Source organism: Vicugna pacos, chromosome X, assembly GCF_048564905.1.
Source record: "Vicugna pacos chromosome X, VicPac4, whole genome shotgun sequence".
NCBI classification, from domain to species: domain Eukaryota; kingdom Metazoa; phylum Chordata; class Mammalia; order Artiodactyla; family Camelidae; genus Vicugna; species Vicugna pacos.
Genome location: NC_133023.1, coordinates 99,302,275 through 99,318,048, shown reverse-complemented (window position 1 = coordinate 99,318,048; position 15,774 = coordinate 99,302,275).

The following is a 15,774-nucleotide window of genomic DNA, read 5'->3' as shown; positions in this document are numbered from 1 at the left end:
TGCTTGAAGAACCCCAAATCCCCGATGATTTGGGAGAAAAGTTTTTATAGGCAAAACTTGGTATGAGGGCAGCAGGGCATATGACTCTTCTGGTTGGTTGGTGGGGAGGTAATGGGGCGGCGCTCCAGGAATCCTGTGCTCAGCCTGAAGTTACCATCCTCCAGCTGGGTGGGGGCCTTAGTTCCTGCAGTAGAACTCAGAGATATTGTTTTATGTATATGCCTTGAGGAGGAACCAGGACCCTGCCCCAAGGCTGCACTATTGTCTCCTGACTGGTCCTCCTTTGTCTCCGCACCCCCTCCCTGCCCTGACTAGCAGCTGTTTGAATCTGCCCTTTGGAGCTCAGGGAAGGTCAAGGAGGCTGAATGAACACTGTGTCCCACTAATGAGAAATGGAGGACGTGGAAAGTATTCATACCCCAGAGGGCCCCGCAGGGTTCTGCTCCTTTTCAATACAGACAAAACAGAAAATCCTTCCAGCCAAAGAAATCAGGAAATTTGGCTTAATATTCTCCCCGCTGCTAATCATGTAATATTCCTAGTTAGGTTTTCAAATGTGATGTGAATAGCACTAGACTTTATGTAAGACAGGTCTGGGTTCAAATATTAGCCCTATTCTCTGCCTAACTGCAATTTTGGGCAAATGATGACTGTCAGATCTTTGCGCTACAGTTTCCAATTTTGGATAAAAGAGTTAGTAATACCTGCTACAAAGAGTTACTGTGAGGATTGAAATGAGAAAGTTACAGTGCTCTAAAATATCAATTGGATTGGATTCCTAAACTATTTTTTTCCATCTCAGTAACTAATGATTACTCTAGCTATCTTTCCAGGAAAAACCATATTCTTGGTAGCTAACCTCATCTATTTGCCTTTACAACAGGAAGTTGGCAACATTTCTGTAGGGTCCTAGAGTGAATATTGTCAGCTCTGTGGGCCATGTGGTCTCTGACGCAACTTCTCCACTCTTCTGTTGTAGTGAGAAAGCAGCTGTAGACAACGCATAAGCGAATGAACGTGACTATCGTCACGTTACAAAAAAAATGTCCACAGGGCCAGATTTGGTCTGTGATCACACTTTGCTGATCTCAGTCTTAGACCACAAAAGAAAGCATGGCATGGAGAAAAAAATAGACTTGAACTTTGTAGAGTCCCAGATTTAAATCCCAGATCTATGATGAGCGAGCTCCACCATCTTCAGCAGTTGATTTAATCTCCTCCTGTGCCTCAGTTTTATCGCCTGTACAATCTAAACAACAATAGTCCCGATCTCATAGCACTCTTGATAAAATTAAAACAGATGATGTTCACTTGAAAGTGTGATCCAAAGAGTTACTGACACAGGATAGCTTTGATTATTTACTTATTTTGGAGGGGGATGTTTTTGCTGCGTTCATTGGTTCCACTTCTCTGTTTCTTCTTCTTGCCTCCCTTCCTCCTTCCCTCACCCTGCTGGCTATGATGCCATGCAGTTTCTCTGCCCATGACATCTAGTGTTCATGCCCCTCCTACTCCCCACATGCAAGCTCAACCTTGCTTTTCCCAGAAATTATAATATCAGAAATGGGCAATGTGTGAATTGTCTTGATATATCTATGTATGAGAGAATCCTAGAACATACCACTTATGTTCACACAACAGAAAATATTTCATTTGAAAATACTCAGTTGAACTTGGAACAACGTAATCTACTTGACTCATGAAAAACAGAGACTAACAATGCTTCAAATAAATCACCCTAATTAGACTAATATTACCCAGATCAACTATTAATCGAGGTTTCTTTGGATGAATTGGCCACATAAATGTTATTTTAAGATCAGATTATAAATTGAGCATAATGTTAATGAGTATACTGATCAAAAATGAACGTGAAACTCTAATCCGCGGGCTGAGGAAAGGAGAAGGTGAAGCTGATTTTTACTGCATATCTGTATGTGCCACGTAACCTAGCAGAATCTTTGTGTATATTATCTAATTGAATCCTCAGAGTTAGATTCTATTCTTAGGGTTTTAAAGTTGGGGAAATAGAGACTCAGAGTTTAAAGTGAATCATTCAATATCACATGGCAAGTTAAGTGGTAGAATTTGAATAATAAACACAGGTCGGTACCACTGTATACCATACTGTTGGCTTTCTCATTTTCCTGACTCGATCATTCTGTGGAAAAGATCAAAATGAATCAATGCCCTGGTCAGTCCAACAATCAGATCACTCTGAGTATGATGCATGCTTTTCTCTGAAAACTAATTAACAATTGTGGCTTTTACACAGGCTGGATATTGCACTGTATGAAATGTCTCAAAACATCTTCCTTTTCCCTTAAATTGTTAGGCTGGATTAGACCTGAGCTTTGTGCCCCCAGATCTCAAAACATAGCTCCTTGGAGGACTTCTGTCACTCTCTCTATGGACTAAATGTTGACACTTGAAAGAAAGTCACTCACTCCTGTGGTTTCGTTGCTCAGCAAAGGACTCACACCCACACTGTACTCAGATCTTTTGAAACTGTAGTGGCAACTTTCTGCCTGCTCTACCTTCTTGCCCAGTCTTCCCCAAGAGGAGACTCATTATGAATGAGTGTTTGAGTTGCATAAATCGAGTAAAAAGTGAAATGCTTTCGAGATGTTATATTAAACCTACTTCAGCATGGAAACTGCAGAGAGGGAAAAAAACAAAAAAAGAATCCAAAATTATCTGGACCTTGAATAATTTTAAAAAGCAGTCCTCCTACAAGTGTCAGAAAGATTCTCAGGTTTCTCTTTCCCAGGGAGGTCTCCCTGGCGTCCAGAGAAGCTGTCTTCGGACAGAGCAAAGGGACAGGGGTAATCCCAGCTCCATATTGGATCTACAATTGCATATATTTAAGACACGCCTGTAGTCACAGTTCTGTGTTGAAATCCTTTTTTATTTCCTGCTGCCTGATTCATCAATATCAGTCTGGACTATGTATTCAGAAACTTTTCTTCTGTTTTTTGTCTCCCTTTTGTAGCTAATCAAGTGGGTCTACTCTTTGTGCGCATCTGCTATAACTAATTAGCAATCACCTAAGTGTGAGTGAGCAATCGATTAGTGCTACTGAGCACTGTAAGCCTCAATTTGCTAAATGTTCTCATAGGATTTGCAAATATAGACTAATCATCTCTGAAAAGATATCTGACCTCTGTCCATTTTATTAGCCAAGCTAAGCCATATTTCCCTTCCATTTGTGGGGAACTTATAAACAACAAATTTTAGTGAAAATGCGTGAAGGCAGTTAATAACAGTTCAAAGAAAATAGAATATATTAAAAAGATATACCATTTGGAACTAAAGAATAATTTTTCTCCTAAGCACATATATATATATATTTTACCTTAACAGAAGAAATGGTCATTTTGGCAGTCTGTTACACCGTCTACCTAAATAATAAATTATTTAATCATGTCAATGAAAAGAGATACCCGTGAACAAAAACCATACAGAGCCACCATCGCAGACAAACATGAAATGGACTAGAAGCAGTCTGCTTTATTTACTATCTTCATGAGGGCCTCAAAAAAATTATGACTTCAGGGATAGGCTTTTGAAAGCACAAGATGCTTGTTTTAGTGTTAAAACAAACAAAACAACACAAAGAAAAATACTGTACTTGATTTGAGTTATAAAACTCAGGGCTCAATTCTTCTCAGTTTTCTCATTTAGAGATCATCATTTGGGAAATAAATGGCACAAATGAAACCATTGAAAAAATAGGTCTATGTTTTAAATTGTAGGCTTATCATTTTGTGGAGGCTGTCATTCCAGACCTAAGACACAGAAGTGAGACTCTATCAACTGCTCAAACAACTGTGGGGATTCCACATGGAATATATGCAGAATATGTTTGTTTTTAAATAAAACCACATTGTTCTCAGAGATGGAATATCATTTGGAAAGCCACTTTCATGTAGTGAAATTTCCAGAATAAGGATAGGGTGGGATGAGGTGGAGAGCAAAGGTAAACATTCACCTAGAAAACCTAAATCTAGTGCCTGGTACCTGGCATATGTGGTTTCTATCTCCAAAGGACCAAGAGTTTAATGGGGGAGGGGAGGGAGATAGAGAAATAATTTCACAAATATAAAATATTTGTGATCATTTAATTCTAACCTGTTAATTTATTTTCTCCAAAGTTCCAGGCACTGTGCTAGGTGCTACAATAGGGTCCTTATTTTCAAAGTACTTAGACCCTATTGAAATGAAGCAGATGTGTAAACAGAGCAGAAAATGCAGTGTAGTATGTACTATATTTGAGACTTTGAAGAGCCACTAAGGGTTACAAAAGGGCCATGTTCTCCTCTTTCACCAAACTCAGCCCAGTACATGTCTACCTTCAGAGAGCACAGAAGCAGTTTCAGGTGCACACACGCGTCTAGTACCTTATGATGATGCCTTGTCTGGTTTTATTGTTACCATTTACCAAAAGCAGTATTGACATCTACCCTATTCTTTAGAAATGATTTTCAAATAAAATTGTACCCTTAAACAAAAAATATAATCATTAAGGGTTATTCAAAATATTATTCCAAAGAACATGCCCTAGGTGCTGAGAGCCAGTGAGTTCCTCTGGAAAACATCAGGGCATAAGAGGAAAACAAGCCTGGGATTGAATTTCAGCCCTGCCACTTTCTTGCACTGCGATAGTGTGCAATGACTTTTGTCACTGTTTTCTGCACCTCAGTCTCTCCGTCTGTATAATCATTACAATAATAGTGCCCGAGGTTGTTGAGAAAACTAAATGAGTCAATGCATGTAAAGTGTCTTGCAAAAAAAAAAAAAAGACGTTCAGTCCAATATTTGCTGAAGCTTTGGAAGATCTTCAGTCAGACCTGCTTGTGTGTCTAAGGGTCCTCCACTTCACACTGCCACAGTTGAGCAGGTGGATGGACTTTTCTCTTTCCCCCAATACGTTCTCAACCCTGCATTCTGTATCACTGCTCTCAGTCAAGCTCTGCCCAAGTTCTCCGGTAACATATTCTTCTATGTGTGGTAGATCCTCTAGTCATAAACCTTCACCACTGCTCTCTTCTAACAGAATCTGGAAACTTCAAGTGCAAGAAAACCTTTTCACACTAAGCTGAAATCTCTCAATACCAGCTGCTTCCCTCATACTACGTTTCTGGTCCTGTTGACGTTATAATCGTACATTTCATAAATCCAATCATCAACTACTATCAGATGGTAAACCACATGGTGTCTAGCAATGCTTTTTGTTTTTAAAGATCTTGCAAGTCAGATGAATACGGATGTCTTCTACACTGTTTATGGACAGACTGCCAGCAATGTTCCCCACACTGACAATGAGTTGCACTTGAAATTGGGAAGACATTTAGGCATTTTTTTAATATTATAAGATATGACATGTAGATTATACTACAGCAAATATAGCTATAGGGAACTCATTTACAATATACGAAGAGGTTAAAAAATGGTGCTGTCATTTTGAGTTATACATTCAAATAGCAAACCTGGCTCCAGATCTTGCTGTGGAGGGAAAAAAAAAAGTAATTCTCATTTCAAGTTGGGACACATTATCCTTGAACCCAATTTTTCAGCCAAGTAGTAATCCCTCTGTTTCTTTTTTAGATCATATTACTCATCAAGTTATTTATGATCTGGGTAAAATGCTGAAATGGTTTGGGCATATCAGAGGACCCTCAGTGTGAATTGCTGGTCCTCGTTAAAATGACATACTGTCTTTGACCTTCATCTTTGGAGGTAAATTTAGATGAGTAACTTATTTTTTTAACTCTGACAAATTTGTTTAGAGAACTCAATGCACATCCTGGAGAAACTACCTCAAAACTTCCACCTCCTGGACCTAACTTAGGAGTGAGAATTATACACTCTCATCCCCAAAGGAGGTGTGGAGGGAGGAGATAATACAAGTCGCATATGTCCCAGCTGTCTTCATAAATGAGAGATTCAAATTATAGGTATTGATAATATATCTCGACAAGGCTAGATAATAAACATTCGGATAATAGGAGTTCTAATCATTTTTATCTCCACTCTCTATCAGTTTTTATGAAGGGGGTCTGACAAAATAGTAGATATTCAAGAATCCTTCCTGCTTTGTATTAGCATCCTACATTTATAGTTGGAAACGTCATAGTCAGAAGGGCAGGCTTCCAGAGGGACAGTCTGATGTTCTTTCCCTTATCCTTTGGTGTGTAGTCTGCAGAAGATAGTGGTAAACTAAGAAAGGATCAAAATTTTTTGAGCATGGAAATACCTCTCGCTCAGCTGTAGATGATGGAAAAGGTGGCGTGTGTGTGTATGTGTGTGTGTGTGTGTGTGTGTGTATAACAGGAGAATGACGCTGATAGGGAAAGGACACACAGGACATAAGCTCATGGGTATCACAATTTTCTCTCTCCTGTACAGTTACAGATCCAGTTTACTGAAGCCTTGACAAAAGCTAGTTTATACATGATCACTACCTGTCTGGAAATTGAATCTAGGAGAGATAATTACACATTGCACCACTGCATTCTTTAGGCGACTTTAAAGATCATACTTGTGTGTAGGGGTGAGGAAGAATGGGACAACTTATCTTGTTCTATCCAGCCAGCAGATGGATAGAACCTCAGAATAGAAAGTGGTTCTTTTCAGGCAAAAACCAAAAAGCCCTTTAAAAAATGGACTTAGAGATTGTCCTACTAAGTGAAGTAAGCCAGAAAGAGAAAGAAAAGTACCATATGGTATATGTGGAATCTGAAAAAAAAATGACACAAATTAATTTATTTATATAACAGAAACAAACTCACAGGCATACAAAACTAACTATGGTTACCAGCGGGGAGAGGGGGTGGGGAAGGATAAATTGGGAGTTTGGGATTTGCAGATATACACTACTATATACAAAATAGATAAACAAAAAGGTCCTACTGTATAGCACAGGGAACTATACTCAATACCCTGTAATAGCCTATAATGAAAAAGAATATGAAAAGGAATATATATACGTATAACTGAATCATTATGCTGTACACCAGAAACTAACACATTGTAAAGCGTCTATTCGTCAATAAAAATAAATAAATAAAGCAAAAAAAAGAAAAGAAAAGAAACTGTTCTTTTATTGTCATAGCCTCAGAGTATTACAAATGATTTTACATTGAAAGTAATAAAACTTAGCCTTGCTAATATAAAAAGATCACTAACAGAGAGCACTGAGATTTCAAATAAATCATGCCAGTTCAGCCTGTTAATTTGCTTTTACTTTGTATCTGTTTGCTCACTTACGTTTTGACAAGAAGTGTGCGATGCAGAGCACTTCCATGAGGCTGACAGAGGGCATCAGTGATTGCCTTCAAGGAACTGAAAGTCCAGCGAGAGAGCTAGGAATGGAGCTGAAAGCTATAATATATTATTTAAGAAAATATCTAAATGTAGTTACAGAATCTGTTTGCTGAGAATTCAGAGCAACCTACCGCTTGTAGTTGAGAAGTTTAGGAATGGGCTCATGGAGAAGGTGGCTTTAAGCACAGCTGCAATTCACTGGTCAGGCAGACAGGCATTCCAGATAGAGGTCACTGTGAGGAGACTGGTTGCAATGCGTGGAAGATAACTTAAGCTGGAACCACATTGCATAAGTTCTTGAAGGTCGGGTGAAGGGAATTAGAGTTACAAGTACTTACTATAATTAATATCATAATAAATATAATTCAGATGCCACAGATTTGGTCCAAGTCATTCTCCCTGCAGCCAAAGGGATCTTTTGGAAACAAAGACCTGACTTCACAACGCCCCAGTGAGGCTGATTTAGTGTCACAATATGTTACAAAGAAGAAACTAAGTCCTAGTAAATTCAGTAACATCTCCAAGGTCTCCCCGTGGTGGAACTTAAAACCGGAATCTGGAGAGGACAGCCCTCACCACCCTCCTCCCTGCCCCATCATCTGCCACCATATTTTGGCAACTGCTTTGCCGCCTCCCAGCAGTAGGGCTCTTAGGTAACATTTCTCCTATTAATAGTGTTACCAGATTAAAAAAAAATACAAGGCCACCAGTTAAACTTGAATCTCAGATAAACAGCAAATGATTGTTGAAAATAAATCTGTCCCAAGTATTGCAGAGAAGATGCACTAAAAATGCCTTTGGTTGGTATATGAAATTCCAATTGAATTGAGCATCCTGTAATTTTATTTGCTAAATCTGGCAACTCTACGAAACAAAATCTGATTTCCCAAATTCCCGAAGTTCAGAGTAAGGAGACAGTTTCCCCTGTCCTCTGTCACAGACCTGACTGTCAACTCCTCATGGCCTAACCTAGTGAGCTGGGGCTATTTTTGTCACCTGTTTCTGCTTTGCTAGTCCCTTCTAAGTGGGTCTTTTACATAGCACAGCACAATTTTTTTCTCTTAATCTCAGCTCATTTGAGCACCACACATGCACACCTCCTCGTCTCTCCTATGCCCTCCTCTCTCCTATGCCCTCCTCTCTCTTTCCTCAGCCCATTCCACCCCCTCATCTCTCAGCAAGTTACAACTTATGAGGATTAAAAGACAAGCAACAACTTCTTAGTTTAATTGGGTTGCCCATCTAGAGAACAAGCTTCTTAATTTCTACTCCTGTTTTCTCTGCCTCAACTCTGAGCACATGACTCTTGAGGTAGTTGATACTTCGTAAAGATTTGATGGTCAGATTTTATATATGTGTTCGTCATGTTCTTTGTGGGGACAAAGGCAACACATTTCCCTCATAGCAGGAGCTTAGCAGGTCACTCAGGGTGGTAATTATTAGGAACTTTCTGAAGGAGAAAGCATGAGCAAGCCACATCTGATTTTCCAGGGCCTTGGGAATCCTGCGAGGCCAAGAGTGTGTACTTTGCATAGATCTGAACACCATCAGAGCTGAAAAGGGTCCTCAGAGTTGCCCCAATGTCACCCCTTATAAAACTCAAACAAAACATGACTAAGGCTTAGAAAGGAAAAATGACTGGACTGAGTTCAGAGAGGCTCTTTGGTTAATAACACACAGCCATCAAGTTGTGTCATCGGAAACACTGCAGTGATGGAACTGCTGTCTGAATCTGGGCTCCAATACTAAGTAGCTTCATGATGCTTGAGACATCATTCATGCTTCTGGAACCTTAAACAAAGACAGTAACATTGAGCCATCTACAGCACCGAATTGTTTCAAGGATCAACTGAAATAATGTAGGTGACAACCTTCTGCAAACTGTGAAGTGTCCTATGGATGCAAGAAAGTATGATTTGTCACCACTCCTACCGCAGCAAGGATGGGAGTTGGTGATTTCAAGGCGGCCATTCTCCTCTGGGTTAACGCAGGGCCTGTGACCCGGCCCTTTGCTGGAGCCCTCTCTTCCAGTTATGGGTTCTCTTAAACAAATATTTAACACAATATGCTCTGATCATCTGGAGTCATTAAAAAGATTAAAGGTTGTTTTTGTTTTTATCCAATAATAAATTAGCCTCGGCGTCCTGACCAAATTCCAGTGTCAGTAATTGTCTTCCTCCTTACTGTTCCTTAATGAGGTTCAGAAGGTTAATTAGTTGTTTGCAAAATATCAAAGTACTTACTGGAGGTAATCTAGCAGGACAATATCTAAATGCAGACCTTTGGTGACTGACTAGATAGATAGCGGCATAAAGAGCTAAGAAACTGAAGGTTTCTATTAATATTCTATTAATTTAATAAAAGGTAATTTAAAAATAAAAACAAAAACTAAGATACCTTTATTATAAATGGTGATACAACCAACTTTAAAGATTGAGATGCAGTTTTTGATGTCAGCCTAAGATTGTCAACACAAAAGTAAATATTTTAAAAGAAATAATGAAATATAGTATCACATTGTCCTTGCAATTGAAGTAAACCGATAGATGGGTAAGGCAGTAATTTGTATTGACTTAAACTGCAAACCCTGTTAAGACCCTGATATATCCCCAAGGAATGTGCTATTTTTTTTCAGATTTTGACTTGACTTATTTAGGGGAAATCAATTTACATTATACATACACATAATTATATTCTCGTATGCATACTCATTGAGAAGCACTACCTGCTTCTTTTTTTGTTTCTTTGTTTTTTATTTGGTTATTTTTCAGACACATTTGTAAAAAGCACAAGCTGGAGAATGTACTAGCAGAAATGATATGAGATCAGGTGATTGGTATGTGAAGTTTTTTTGGCAAATTCCAGGTGGTTAGCTTCAATGACAGTAATATCTGATTGGAAAATAACTTACAAATGTGAAATTATCTTTGCATCACACACACATGCATATTCATATATATTCATGTATCTGTAATTCATTTTTTAATTCATAATAATAAATATCATCTGTTATGGTTATGTTGCTTTCTTGCCTGTCATTCTTTTTTTTTCCTGGCAATGATGACCCTATAATTTTATCTGAGGTGAAGGAGAGGGATAGCTAATTGAATAAGACAGAAACAGAAGTCCATCTCATGTGTTTCCATAGAGGACTGAGGCAAATTCCACAAAAATAAAATCTACAATAAAATAAGAATAGAAAACAAAAAGGAAAATAAAAGTGTATTGACCACAAGTTCAATTGCGTTTCCTGACAGGCATGGAAGAAACGAGACATAGTTGGACCCAAAAGGTCCTGTTTGAATGCTAACATTCCTATAGAGTTACACTTTTTCCAGCAGTAAATTAAAAAAGAAATGGCTTATGCAGTGTTTGATACAGGAGACAGTGACTAATATAAAATAGATTATCCTCAACATTGATGTTATGGGAGGAAAAAGAGAGTTAGAATCCACATAGCTACTACTCCGAACAAGTCTGACAAAGGACTGGCCAAATCGTGCAGCTTTCTGGTGGTTTCACTTATTTTCAGTACAGGAGAAATCCTTTATCATATTTTTAAATTAAAATACTACATCCTTAAGGGACCTATGCAAAATCTAGGCAAAATGTATAATATATATGGAACCACCTCAGAGGCACCTAAAAGCTCATAAATGAGGCATGTCTACCCTTATCTTGTGAAATCACTTGCAGAAATAAACTATCATAAGCTGACATTTTCCCAGGACCCGAAGGAACCATCAACCCACTTAGAACAGGTGTCCATTAAGCCAGTGGCCCACAGCCAAACTTCCTGGAAGAGTTGCCAGTTTTTACTGTCTTCCTGTTCTTGCCTCCCACTCACTTCTCTTCCCCATGCAGATTGACACGGTTCCCCATCGCTTCATCCAAACTGTTCATGAGACAGGCACTGATGATCCCTGTTTTGCTAAATTCAGTGGATAATTTTCAGTTTCATCATTCTTCCTTCATTTGTTCAACAAATACTTGTTGATTGACAACCATATGCCAGGAGAGACTTCCTTCCCGGAGAGAAAGACAGATATCAACTAAATCACATAATTTCAGTGATAATAAGTGTAATGAAGAAAAGGTACAGGGTCCTACAGCCGCACACAATGGAGAACTTCATTTAATCATCAGGGATCACTTGATCTCTCGGCAGCATTTGGCCTCTGTGACACTCCCCTTCCTTGGCTTCCCTCCTTCCTCACTGGCTGCACCTTCTGTTACTTTCTGTGTTTGACCTTTCAGTATTTGCTAAGGACAGCCATGATCACAAGGACAATTCTGTTTTCTGCTTACCGTCCTGGTGTAATCATTAATTGCATCCCCTTTAACTCTCAAAGGAGTCACAGTTTGGACCATAAATGATATGGTCACCCTTTTTCTAGGTGACCTAATTTTGTGTTGAAGCGTTAGATAGCACATATATATGCTGATAACTCCCCAATCTTTCTCTAACGTGGCACCTTTTTTTTTTCTGAGCTACTGACCTGTATGTTGAACTACAGGCTCAGTAACTCCAATTTGATGTCTCCCAAGTGCTGCATGGCCAAAACTGAATTTGATTTGCCATCCCTACAATCTATCTACTGATAGAAGCCATAAACCTGTAATTCAACCTTGAATTCCTCTCTGATATATCCTTATTGCCAAACAACCACCAAAAGCTCTACCCCACATTCTAAATACACCTTAAGTCATACGGCCCAATTCTAGCCAACCAATGGGTCTCACCAGAATGAGTGCATCTGTCTCCTAACTGTGCTCTTAAGTTTCATTCTCTCCCCATGCACATCAGTTTCCTCTTCCAAACAGCAGTCAGAATGATGTCTCTAAATCTCATTAAATCACCATCTTGTTGAAAACTCTAGTGATTTCTCATTGAATTCAGAAAAAAGAACAAAATCTCCATCACATCCCTACCTTTATTTCTAGTCTTATTTTGTAGCTGATTCCAACTTCTGCTGACTACTTTCCAGATACTCCACACTGCAGATATATACTTTCCATCTGGGACACTCTGTCTGCCTTTCCAATGCAACTGTCACTTCTCCAAAGAAGGCCACATGTCCTCTTTTAGACATTCATGTGTGTTTATTGATCATATCATTCATCATCAGTAATTAAATAATGATGCTTGTAAGTAATTTGGAAATTATTTAATTTGATCTTGGTCTTTTTCTGACTATAAGACTCAATGAGGACAGTGATTTTTTTTTTTTTTTGCTTTTATCCTCAGCACCTAGGACAGTGCCTGGAACACTGCAGAGCCTCAAAAAACATTCCCTACAATAAGAAATAAAGGATAAAAAAATGTTTTAAATAGTTTCAAAAATTTTTTTAAAGAGATAGAGTGGGTATAGCTCTAGCATGCATGAGGTTCTGGGCTCAATCCTCAGTGCCTCCATTAAAATAAATAAATAAACCTAATTACCTCCCCTCTCCAAAAAACCAAACCCCCTCCAAACTCCCCCAAGATAAAAAAAAAGAAGTTAAAAAGAAAAAGAAAGAAAGGAAAGAAGGGACAGGGATGAAATGGGAAACAATGTCTTTAGATACCACCTCACAACCTGAGAAGGACTTCAGAATCTTGGTACTTTGCACAATAGTTCAAATATACTCTGGTGGAGGATTGTATGTGGAAGACCTCAGGGGCTCTGAAGGACTGTTTGTAGGAGAGCTCCCTGCCCATCAGGAACACTTGTTCTATACTTTACATGAGCAAGAAGTTCCTGTTGTGTTAATCCTTTGTGATTTTTTCTTTCACTTCAGTTGCTGGTGTTACCTTAAGCACCCCTTGCTTAGTACCTCACGCACATTTGAGTCTCAGTTTGACAAATGAGATTATCAGTGACTATAAAGTAGTATCAGTTCATTTCAGAGATTTGAATTAATGTCAAATTGACTCTGATGATGAGAGTATTTAGAACAACAACAAGAAGCAAAAACACACCTTGATAGCCATGAAGGATATGTCTTGACACTTTTGTAAATATTATTATATCATGTGATTTTCCAGGCAAGGGACATTTTAATTTTTTTCTCACTGAGCTGGGGCCTAGGTAACTAGAGAGTATACTTCTGCACTCAGTCACTTAATATCTCAACAAACTGGGACAGTTTGATTGTGATTGGTAGAAGAGGAAGGGGTTGGATGGGGAATAGGACAGGACAAAAACTGAGGAGGAAATGCAGGTCGGTAAAGCATTGGGCCATCATCCAGATCCATGCACGGTTTTGAGCGTCTTGTGTTTGGAGGAACAGATCTTTACGGTACCTATTTTCATGAGAAAACTGCTAGTGATTTGGGCAAGGGTTGAGGAAAACAGTGGGCACAAATTTGAAAGGAAACTGAGAAGCTAGGCACAAGCAAAGCCGCTACAGGCTCCCAGTAACAAATTATATCAGTGTTTCCCCAACTCTACACGGAATTGCAGACATGTTCTGGCACCCTGAGGACTGGAAATGTCTACATTCAGCATCCTTAGTGTAATCATTGATTTTTCTCATGATTGGTTGGGACCTGTGTAAGGTTTCTCCAAGTGGACCCATATGCAGCAGATGTGGACAAATGGGTGTCAGAGTAATAGACAAATAGCCAGGCATATTTCACAACCATGTGGCAGTTGCAGGTAACAGATTGGTTTGTGCATACACATGAGGTAGTCCTTTGGAGATTTCAGGATAAGAGCTAAAATATAGTCACTTAAGCATTGGGATCTATTTTTTGGTTTGTGAAAAATAAGTGTGTGCTTACTTAATAATTACTAGTCATAAAAATTTAAGATGATTGGATTGTCCCACCACCACCATCATGAATTTAAGTAAGGTATAACTGAAAAACAATTAAGTAGCTCGTGCAATTCCTCAATCAGGACTACCACATAGGTTAAAGTCAATGAAGAACATTGCACTGCATTTAGAGAAAATATGTTGGGGGAATTGGATGCTTAAGTATTTCTATGGCAATTTTATAAATGAGTTAGTAATATGCCAGACCATTCAGTGGCTTTCATGAAGCCTCTCAGTTAGGACTCAAAAGAAGTTTCTGGTTTTCTTTTTTCCACCACACTCCACACTGGAGCTCCCTAGTCATGTAGCTAGAAGGGAACTTATAGTCCTCTAAACTCTCAAACTGAAATTTTACATTTTTAGTTGTGCATTTTCACTCCTCTGAAGTTTGCTCTTAATATTTTATTAATATTATTTGTGTGAAGCTTTTATTCTTCCCACTAAAATGTGAATTCCTTTAGGGCAGAGATAGTATCAGGCAAATTTCTCTGCCTTCAGTGATGAAATACCTCCTGGCCCCTAGTGTAAGTTCATTAGTTGTTTACTGAGTGAATATTTGAGTCTTTATCAAATAAATTACATAAGTTCGAAACAGCAGCCTCCTTCCAAACTCTCTGTCTCATTGTGATAAAACTTGAATGGGTTTCTCATCAAAGCATCCTGCCAAGGAATGCTCAAGAGATTGCCCCCAAATTTTGCATCTAAGTCAAGTTGCCACTCCTGTGTGAAGGCCATGGAAAGCAGTTCCTTTATTATTTCATTCAACAAATATTTATTGAGACCCTACCGTATGTCAGGTACTGTCCTAGGTACTGAGAGTACCTCAGTGAAATTGGCAAAGTCCCTGCTTTTGTGGACTCTACTTCCAGTGGAGGGAGATAGGGAAGAAACAAACACATGATGTCAAGTAGTATGAGTGCAGTAAGGACAAGCAAAGCAGTGCAAGGACATTAGCGTACACCAGGGTGAAGAACGGGGAGTTGCTATTTTATACAGAATGGAAATGAAGATTTCACTGATATGCTATCCTGTAAGTAAGGATCAGAATCAAGTGAGGGGAGGAAGCTATGAGCTCTCTGGGGAAGATCATACCAGTCATACGGAATAGTGAGAGAAAAAACATGAGGCAGGACCACTCCTGGTGGGTTTAAGGAAGAGCAAGGGTTAAGACAGTGTGGCTGAAACGGTGTGAGAAAGGGAGAAAGTGGTAGGGGACAAGATCAGAGGTAGAGGAAGTCAGATCATAGCGGGTCATGTAGGTCAGTGTAAGGACTGGCTTTTACTCTGAGATGGGAAACAACTGGAGAGAGATGAGCAAAAGAGTGGCATAATCAAACATTCAAACTTTCAGAAATTATGCTTCCTGAAGAAAATGACTTGAATACTTTGCTGAAAGACTGAAAAAAAGAATCATTCAAGAACTAACAGATGAGAAAATTGTCTTTAGAAGGAACTGTGTATTAAGTATAGGATCCAATTAAATATACAGGACTGAGGTTTTTTTTCTAAACAGGTTATAAATATGATATTTTATCTTTGAAAGATAATCAAATCTTGGTGATAACCACTTCTGGAATCGAAAGCAGACTGTCTGTCCTTTAAATCACTGCAGAAAATAATAATAAACAAAAACAGTCTATAAAAAGT